Raw genomic sequence first — 10,395 nt, forward strand, 5'->3', positions numbered from 1 at the left:
TATATGAGATGTGAAATTTTACTATATATTAAATATAAAATTTTCTCTAAATCACATATGCAAAATTAATGCAGATTCATATATCACACACACACACACACACACACACACACATAAAACATGAATTGCTAAGATGATAGAGTTGAAGGATATATGTTCATCTTTCTCTATTAGAACTCCAAAATTTCAACTCGCTGCTGAACGACCATCAACAGGAGAATGTTGGATCCCGCCATATAAAGATACCCCAGGTCCACGAGGAAAGGAAAAACCTCATCAAGGTGGTGGTATGAGGGGTAAAAATCACATTTAGAGTCAAACCATACCCACCAGAGATGTTCAGAGAGCTCAAACAAAACCTTGTGTGCACCAGGACCTAGAAAACCCACAGAGACTGAACCAGAACTGCCTTTGAGTGTCTGTCTCTTGCAAAGGCACAGGTGGCAGTGGCCTGCCATGGAGACCAGAGCTCTGGTTGTAGAACACATGGGGTCATGCAGTGTGTGGCATAAGCCCTCTTTCAGGAGGTCACTGTTAGCCCAACTACTGAGGCACAGAGCAGACGACCCACAAACTGTAGAGCAATTATACCAAGGAAACTCTCACACCATTAAGAAAGCTCAAGGACCAAAAACAGATTTCCCAACCTGGGGATCCAGGAAAGGGATGGAACACCACCAGGGAATTTGACTTTGGAGGCCAGTGGAATTTAAAAGATTATGGAACTTTTCTGTAATCACCAGGATTATAGAACTTCCACAGGACAGGGGAAACAAACTCTTGGAGAGCACAAACAAAAGCTTATGTCCCCCAGAAACCACGAGAAAGGAGCAGACAACCCACAAAAAACTGACCCAAACTTGTCTGTGAGTGTCCAGAAGTCTCTGGCAGAGGTGTGAGTTGACAGTGGCCTGCTGCAGGGTCAGGGAAACTGAATACAACAATGTATTCAATGATACATATATTCAAGGCTTTCTGAAGGAGGTCACTATTATAGTAGTGATTTCTACCATAGTTCAACCTCAGGCCAAACAACAGGAAGAGAGCACAGCCCTGCCCATCAACAGAAAATTGGACTAAAGATTTACTGAGGTTGGCCACACCCATTGGAACAAGACTGTTTCCCCCAAGTCAGTATTTCCCATAAGGAAGCTTCCAGGAGCCTATCCCTACCCATCAGAAGGCAGACAGAATGAAAACCACAATACAGAAAACTAACCAAATGGATCACTTGGACCACAGCCTTGTTTACATCAATGAAAGTATGAGCCATGCCATACACGGATATCTTAGATGGACGGGTCACAATAGAGAGATTTGACAAAGTGTTCACTGCAGTAAAGGATGGCAAACCACTTCAGTATTCTTGCCTTGAGAACCCCATGAACAGTATGAAAAGGCAAAAAGATATGACACTGAAAGATGAGTGCCCCAGGGCAGTAGGTGCCCAATATACTGCTGGGTAACAGTGGGGAAGTAACTCCATAAAGAATGAAATTAGTTCGGTCGCTCAGTCGTGTCTGACTCTTTGAGACCCCATGAACTGCAGCACGCCATGCCTCCCTGTCCATCACCAACTCCTGGAGTTTACCCAAACTCACGTCCATTGAGTTGATGATGCCACCTAACCATCTCATCCTCTGTTGCCCCCTTCTACTCCTGCCTTCAATCTTCCCCAACATCTCGGTCTTTTCAAATGAGTCATCTCTTTGCATCAGGTGAACAAATTATTGGAGTTTAACCCTCAACATCAGTCCTCATCCATGGATCAAGGTAAATTGTAAGTGGTCAAACAAGAGATGTCAAGAGTGAACACTGACATTTTAGGAATCAGTGAACTAAAATGGGCTGGAATGGGCAAATTTAATTCAGATGATCATTAAATCTACTACTGTGGGCAAGAATCCCTTAGAAGAAATGGAGTATCCCTCTTAGTCAACAAAAGGAGTCCAAAATGCAGTACTTGGGTGTAATCTCAAAAATGACAGGATGATCTATCATTACCAAGGCAAACAATTTAATATCACAACAATACAAGTCTATGTCCCAATCCCTAATGCTGAAGAAGCAGAAGATGAATTGTTCTATGATGACTTACAAATCCTTCTTCAACTAACAATGAAAACTGTCCATTTTATCATAGGGGACTAGAATGCAAAAGCGGAAGGCAAGAGATACCTGGAGTAGCTGACAACTTTGGCCTTGGAGTACAAAATGAAGCAGAGCAAATGCTAACAGAGTTTTACCATGAGAAAACACTTGTCATAGCAAATCCCACCTTCCAACAACACAAGAGACGACTTTACACATGGTTGTCAGCAGATGACCAATACTGAAATTAGATTAATCACTTCTTTGTAGCCGGAAGAATACACCCTTAAAACACGCTGTTGCTTCTTAGTGAACTTGAATTTTATTTGGGACATCACACCCTCCTTTTTAGCTCTCTAGAAATTAGAATCTTAGAGTACCCTTTTCAGTCCCTCAAAGTCAGGCCCACATGACATAACCCCCCCCCCCCCCAAAAGAAAAGTGTGCAAGGTACTCCTCTAGCTTTGTTTGTTCCCCTCGAATCTTGTTCTTTTACAAAGAATTCTATCATGTGCAGTTTGGGTTTCTTCTCTTTCTTTGAGATGTAACTAAAGTTTTTGCTCCTTCCCATCCTACCCAGGCCAACAAGACATTGTAATACTCTCATTTGAGCACTGAAGAATTGATGCTTTCCAGCTGATGTGCTGGAAAAGGCTCTTGAGAGTTCTTTGGACTGCAAACCAATTGCACCAGTCAATTCTCAAATAAATCAGTCCTGCGTATTCATTGAAATGACTGATTCTGAAGTTGAAGCTCCATTATTTTGGCCACCTAATGCAAAGAACTGACTCACTGGAAAAAGTCCCTGGTGTTTGGCAAGGTTGAAGGCAGTAGAAGAAGGGGACGGCAGAGGATGAGACGGTTGGATGGCAACATGAACGCAATGAGCATGAGTTGAGCAAGCTTCAGGAATTGATGATAGCAAGGAGGAATGACGTGTGGAGTCCATGGAGGTGCCAAGTGTCAGACACAACTGAGCAACTGAACAGGGTTGAAATTAAAACATGAATCTTCTCAGTGTCTCATATTTAATCATGGTCCAACACTCACATCCATACATGATTACTGGAAAAACCGTAGCCTTGAATAGAAAGACCTTCATTGGCAAACAAATGTCTCTGCTTTTTAATATGCTTCCTCAGTTCAGTTCAGTCACTCAGTCATGTCCGACTCTTTGCCATCCCATGAACTGCAGCACTACAGGCCTCCTTATCCATCACCAACTCCTGGAGTCCACCCAAACCCATGTCCATCGAGTCAGTGATGCCATCCAACCGTCTCATCCTCTGCCATCCCCTTTTCCACCTGCCCTCATCCCTGCCAGCATTGGGGACTTTTTAATGAGTCAGCTCATCACATCAGGTGACCAAAGCATCAGGGTTTCAACTTCAAATAAAGTCAATGAACACTCAGGACTGATCTCCTTTAGGATGGACTGGTTGGATCTCCTTGCAGTCCAAGGGACTCTCGAGTATCTTCTCCAACACCACAGTTCAAAAGCTTCAGTTATTCGGCACTCAACTTTCTTTATAGTCCAACTCTCACATTCATACATGACCACAGGAAAAACGAAACCCTTGACTAGGTGAACCTTTGTGGTCAAAGCAATGTCTCTGCTTTTTAATATGCTGTCTAGATTGGTGATTAAGTCCTTCCCAGGAGTAACTGTCTTTTAATTGCATGGCTGCAATCACCATCCGCAGTGATTTTTGGAGCCCTTGAAAATAAAATCTGCCACTGTTTCCTCTTTCCCCTTATCTATTTGATATAAAATAATGGGATTGGATGTCATGATCTTAGTTTTTGAATGTTGAGATTTAAGCAAGCTTTTCCATGCTCCTTTTTCAATTTCATCAAGAAGCTTTTTAGTTTCTCTTCACAATCTCTTCACTATGGTGATTCCAACTTGTGTTTCATCAAGTCTGACTTTCACATGATGTGCTCTGCATATGTATTAAATAAACAGGGTACCTACATACAGCCTTTACATACTCCTTTCCCTATATTGAATAGGTTATTAATACCTTTTCTTACTATGGTGAATGGGATCTTTTCCTTAATTTCTGTATCTAATTTTTCATTATTTGTGCATAGGAATGAAGGAACATTCTGTACATCAATTTCTTATCCCCAACTTTACTCATTGATTATATTCATTAATTATTGATGGTAATTTTCTGCTGGTAAATACAGGATTTTCTATGTATGGTGTCAAGTCATTTGCAAAGAGTAAAAATTTTACTTCTTTTCCAATCTGGAATCATCTTATTTACTTTTCTTCTTTGGTTGCTGAGGCTAGGATTTGCAAAACTCTGTTGAATAATAGCAGCAAGAGTGGCCCCCCATGTCTTATTCCTGATATTAGAGGAAATGTTTTCAGTTTCTCACCATAGAGAATAATGCTTGCCGTATGTCACATATGGCCTTCATTATGTTGAGGTATGTTCCATCTCTGGCTACTTTCTGGAGAAAGTAACATAAATGGTTTTGTTAAAAACTTTCTCTGCATCTATTGAGATAATGATATGGTTTTTATCTTTCAGTTTGTTAGCATGATGTTATCACATAGTTTGATTTGCATTTATTTAAGAATTCTTTCACCCTCGGTTTAAAGCCCACCTGACCATGATATAAGATCCATTTCCTGTGTTGTTAGATTCTGTTTGCTAGAATTGTGTTGAGGATTTTTGCATCTATGTTAATCAGTGATATTGGCCTTTAGATTTATTTCTCATGGCACCTTTGGTTTTAGTATCAGTGTGATTGTGGTCTCATAAAATGAGTTTAGGGGTTTTCCTTCCTCAGCAATTTTCTGGAAGAGTTTGAGTAAGATAGGTGCTAGCTGTCCTCTAAGTTTTTGGTAACATTCACTTGTCAAGGCATCTAGACCTGGGATTTTGTTTGTTGGGAAATTTTTATAATTTCCCCCCAGTAGTTGGTATGTAATCTTTTAGCATGGTGGTGATAAAGATGCTTGACATGATTTCAATTTCTCTCAAACTTACCAAGGTTTGATATGTAAATCAAGCTACAACCTATTCTGTAGAATGTCCTATGTGCACTTGAGAAAAAAGTGAGATCTACAATTTTTGATGGAATGCCTTGTAGATATCAGTTAAGCCCAACTGGTGCAGTGAATCATTTAAAGCTTGTATTTCCTTATTAACTTTCTGTCTGGACACGTCCATTGATGTGAGAGGGGGTAATAAAACTCGCACTATTATTGTGTCATTGTCAATTTCTCCTTTAATTGTTGTTAGCCTTATGTATTGAGGTGTTCATATTTTGGGTACATATATATTTATCATTGTTAAATCCACTTCTAAGATTGATCCCTTGGTCACTAGGTAGTGTCCTTCCACGTCCCTGTGGCAGTCTTTATTTTAAACTCTAACATAACTGGTATAGGTATTGCTGCTCTTGCCTTCTTTGGATTTTGGTTTGAATGAAATACCTTTCTCTAGACCCTAATTTTCTGTCTGCATGTGTCCCTAGGTCTGAGGCAAGTCTCTTTTAGACAGCATATATAGTAGTCTTGCTTTTGTATCCATTCAACCAATCTGGGTGTTTTGGTTGGAGCATTGAATACATGTATATTTACATGTAATATGTATATGTATGTATAGTTACATGTAATATGAATACATGTAACTACTGATATGTATAATTCTATTTTTTACCTTATTGTCTTGTTTTCGTTTTGCTTGTTTCCAGACTTTCTCTTTTGGTTGTGTGTCCTATCTAGAGGAGTTCCTTTAGTTTTTGTTGCAAAGCTTGCTTTGTCATGCTGAATTCACTTAAATTTTACTTATGTGTAAAATTTTTGATTTCTGCAGTAAATCTCTTTGAGATCCTTGCTGAATAGAGTAATCTTAGTTGCATTTTTGAAAATTCTCATTTCATCAATTTCAGTATATTCTGCAATTCCCTTTGGGGTGGCAGTTTCTGTTGAAAGTTCATCTGTTAACCTTAGTACTGTAATCTACTCAGATATTTTCACATACTCTTCTTCTTTTGTTCTTCTGGGATCTCTATAATTTTAAAGTTGGTATAATGTTGGTATATTTAATGTTGTCGCAAAGGTCTTTGAGATTGTTCTGATTTATTTTTTCTTTATTCTGCTTTGCCTCAGTATTTCCACCATTCTATCTTCCAGCTCACTTATTTGTTTTTCTGCCTAAGTATGTTATTGGTCCATTTAGGGTTTTTTTTTTTTCTTTTAAATCTCAGTTATTGTGTTTTTCTTTGATTATTGTCTATTCTTTAATTCTTATAGGTCCTTGTTAAATATTTCTTGTATTTTCTAAATCCATGTCTCCAGTCTGTTGATATGTGCCTCTGTTTTATTTCCATGACTTTGGGTCATCTTTACTAACATTACTCTGAAATATTTTTCAGGTAGACTTTTTATTTCCTCTTCATTTGATTCACATTGTTTGTTTCACATTTCACATTTCATTTGTTCCACATTCATTTGTTTCACATTTCACTTTAACCATGTTCCTTCATCTGCTCTAGGTATCTCAGAATTTCCCCAGTTTAATTTACAGCGTTTGGCTCTCCTATCTACAGGTTGAAATGTCATAGTTACTCTTAATTGTGGAGTCTTCTCCCCCAAATGTGGGGTTGGACTTGTAAAAGTGTCCTGGCTGGTGGATTGCTGCCTGTATTCTAGTGTACAGAGCTAAATTTGCCTCTGAATGGCAGTGCCATGTCCATTATTGTGTTTAGGGGTGTCTATGAGCTTGGCATAACTTTGGACATCACTTCTAGTCAGCAGGGTTGTATTCCTGTTTTCCCAAAGGTTTGGCTTTTGAGTGAGGCTTGGCCTTCATTTTGACATGGGAGCCTTTGGGAGAGCTCTCATTGATTAACGTTTGTTGGGGTTTTAAATTCTCTAGTGGCCCAAAGTTCTGGCCTCAGATTTCCCACTTCAGGGGTTCACACCCAGCTCCTTACTGTGGCACCAAGTTTTCACAGACTGTGTAGCATAGAAGACAATACTCCAAGATGAGTGGCAAAAGCAATAATGAATAGCTAAGAATACACAAAGGCTGACATACAAATAAAAAAAAAAAAAAAAAAGAAAAGAAAACCATGGATAAAACAGGAGTTTTTTTTTTTTTTTTTAATAAAACAATTAATAAAGAAACTGCTAATTGGAAATGAATACCAAAAATTAGACTAGCAAAAATACAAAATCAAAAACATGGGGGAAATGCAGAATAACTATTTCTGTAAAAATAGGGAAAATAATATGAATTTATTTAAAAATATTTTAGAAATGCAAAAAACTGGTTATGAAAATAAATTTTAAAGGAATAATAAGAAAAGAACAACATGAGAGTGAAAAAGAAAGAAAATTAAAAGAAAGAAAAGATAAGGCAGGTTTAAGAAGTCAAGAAACTAGTCCCTAAGATGGGTCAGATGGTTAAGAATCCACCTGCTAATGCCAGACTCAAGAGATGCAGATTTGATATCTGGGTTGGAAAGACCTTCTGGAGAAAGAAATGGCTATCTTCTTCAGTGCTTCTTAAGTCTTGCCTAAATTCCTTAGACCGAAGAACCTGGTGGGCTACAGTCAGTGGAGTTACAATGCGTCAGACACAGCTGAGCACAAACGCATGCACGCAAATGAAAATGAATACTAAAGACAGAGGATGAGATGGCTGGATGGCATCACCAATTCAATGAACATGCGTCTGAGCAAGCTCCAGGAGTTGGTGATGGAAAACAGAGAAGCGTGGCAAGCTGAAGCCTGTGGGGTCACAAAGAGGCACGACTGGGCACGACTGAGTGACTGAACTGAACTGAAACACTACAAACTACTGTTTCAGCTGAACTGAAACATCAAAACTGCAAAATAAAGAAAACATGGCGAAATGCAATATGACTAACTGTTTAAAAAAAGTTAATTAATTTAAAGTAAGGTGTTTTTAAAATGGAAAAAGTTTGTTATAAAAATAATAAAGAATAGCATGACAGAAGTGGATGGTAGAGGAATAGGTTCACATGGAGTGTGTCTCTCTTCACAGATACTTCAGGAATATATCTCAGGCACGGAAGATCTCACAGAAAACCAGCTGAGAGGGGGCAAGAGTTCCCGGCTGCTGGAAAGTATTTACAGATCCACACGAATGTCAGTAGGATGAAGGAAGGAGGGAAAAAAGAGGAAAGTGAGCAGAACTGAAACAAAGGGGTGGGGGAAGAAAAGCAGGGCCCATAAACCCATATCAGTGTAACTGTTTGGGAAAAAAAGGGGTAGTGGTTGGGGAGGTGGGAGAGTGAGACAACTGATCAGTTACAGTCTGAAGAGAGTGAGAAACACACAGACAATTCCTGCCACAGCTATACATATCCTGCACAGGGACGATAGTCCCCCAGAAAGCACAGCAGTTGCAAGCTGGAGCATAGGGACTGGAGAGTAATTCCAGGGCAAGGTCCAGTGCTGACAGCAGGGAGATGGCCCAAGAGGTTGCGAGGGAGGATGTTGTGGTGGGAAATGATGCGGAGGAACCCCAGGTAGTCATGGAGACAAGACAATACTGACAAGTCAGGCATAGGGAGAGGAGCCATCACCTTAGTTTCTCTCTCGCCAAGTGCCAGCACCTGGCAGCTGAACAATAGAGAAGGACCCCAGTCAGGGGAGACTTTTAAGTGTCTGATGCACTGAGCAACAGAGAAGGACCCTAGGCAAAGTGACCACTTAAGTACGTGAATGGGTTGAGCAATCAAGAAGGTCCAGCCAAAGAAACCCTGTCATTGCTAGATACCAGAGTCTAGAAAAAGCCCTAAAAGCACAATAGACACTGTAGGCACCCCTGTGTACACTTCATTGCCATGGTCTCTGTGATCCAAACAACCAGATCCCGTGCGTGCTTGATCCTTACTGGGGAGGAACAGCCAGAAAACATTTAGAAATACTTCCCTAGCCACTGGCTCCCTTGAGTACCTGGTGCTGTTGGCACCTGTGTAATCCAAGCAACTGTGACACATCCACACTTGGTCCTCACTGGGTCAGACCTAAGTCTTCCAGGACAACCTTGGGAGCAACCCCCTGTGGACAACTCACATGCAGATGTGGAGAAAAAAGTCACAGTTGAAACACAGGAGCAGAGCATCTAAGGGAAAGGACCCCAAACCTTCCCACCAGCTGTACATGTTGCAGATTAAATCCACACAATCAACTAGGCAAACTCTGTGTCTATGGAATGAATAAAAAAACAATGAGAAATCCCACAAAGGAAAATAAAATATCTCTGGAAACTGTGAACACTGGAGAAAAGAATACACAGATAAGAGCAGATTAGAGTTTGAGATGCCCCCACAGTCGGTCCAGAGACCACCCCAGTGTTGAAGGGAATTCTAGGAAGACCAGGTGTGCTGTGATTCCCAGTAAGGGGGAGGACACTGACAGCAGAGACTCAAGAAAAACACTATTCTTAAATTTTGAATTGTTCAGTAGTTCCTTCTTGACAATTTTTTCTTTTTTTTTCCTCTTTGTTCATTTTCCCCATGTTGCTGTATTTGTTGATTTTATTAGTACTATTGGATCTAAAGCTTTTGAAAAATTCTTAATCACACTTTTAATTTCCTTTATATACACCCACCTGTACATTGCCCTTTAGTGGTTATGTGGGTTTTTTTAATTTAAATATATATATATTTATATTTATTCTTTGGTTTGCTGTTCTTATTGTGATTTCCCTGCTGTAGTTATTCTTTAACACATATAGATCTTTTTTTTCTACCTCTGTTTAACATTGTCTTTCTATTCTTTTTTCTCTACCTTTTTCTCATCATGTCTGTTAGTTTCGTTTTTGGCGCTTTATTCCCTGGCTGTCATCTTGCTTTGGGATTTTTATTTTTCTTCAGTTTTTAGTTAGCTCTGTTTTTGACTGGAATTCATACTATTGTAAGTTTCCTTTGTTCACTGGGTAAATCTATTGTACATTCTTTTTTTCAATCTTTTGGTTTGGTTTATCTGTGTATATGTGTTTTTCTGTGTGTATTCTTTTATTTTTGCTATTATTTGCCTGATTTTGTATTTACCATTTTCTGGGACTCATCATTTGTTTCTTGTTTTGATCTTTGTGCTTTTCATGTTTTCTTAAATCCCATTTAGTACCATAATAGACCATGGGTGAAACCTCCATTCCCCAGCTAGATATTGGGCCCTGAGCCTTTGGAGTGGGAGCCTTGACTCCAAGACGCTAAACTGCCAGAAAATTTCAAATCCTATGAATATTAATTAGTGATAATTCCCACAAAGGCCTCCACCTGTATACAAGGCCTGGCATGACC

This window comes from Dama dama, chromosome Y (assembly GCF_033118175.1).
Source record: "Dama dama isolate Ldn47 chromosome Y, ASM3311817v1, whole genome shotgun sequence".
Classification (NCBI taxonomy): Eukaryota; Metazoa; Chordata; class Mammalia; order Artiodactyla; family Cervidae; genus Dama; species Dama dama.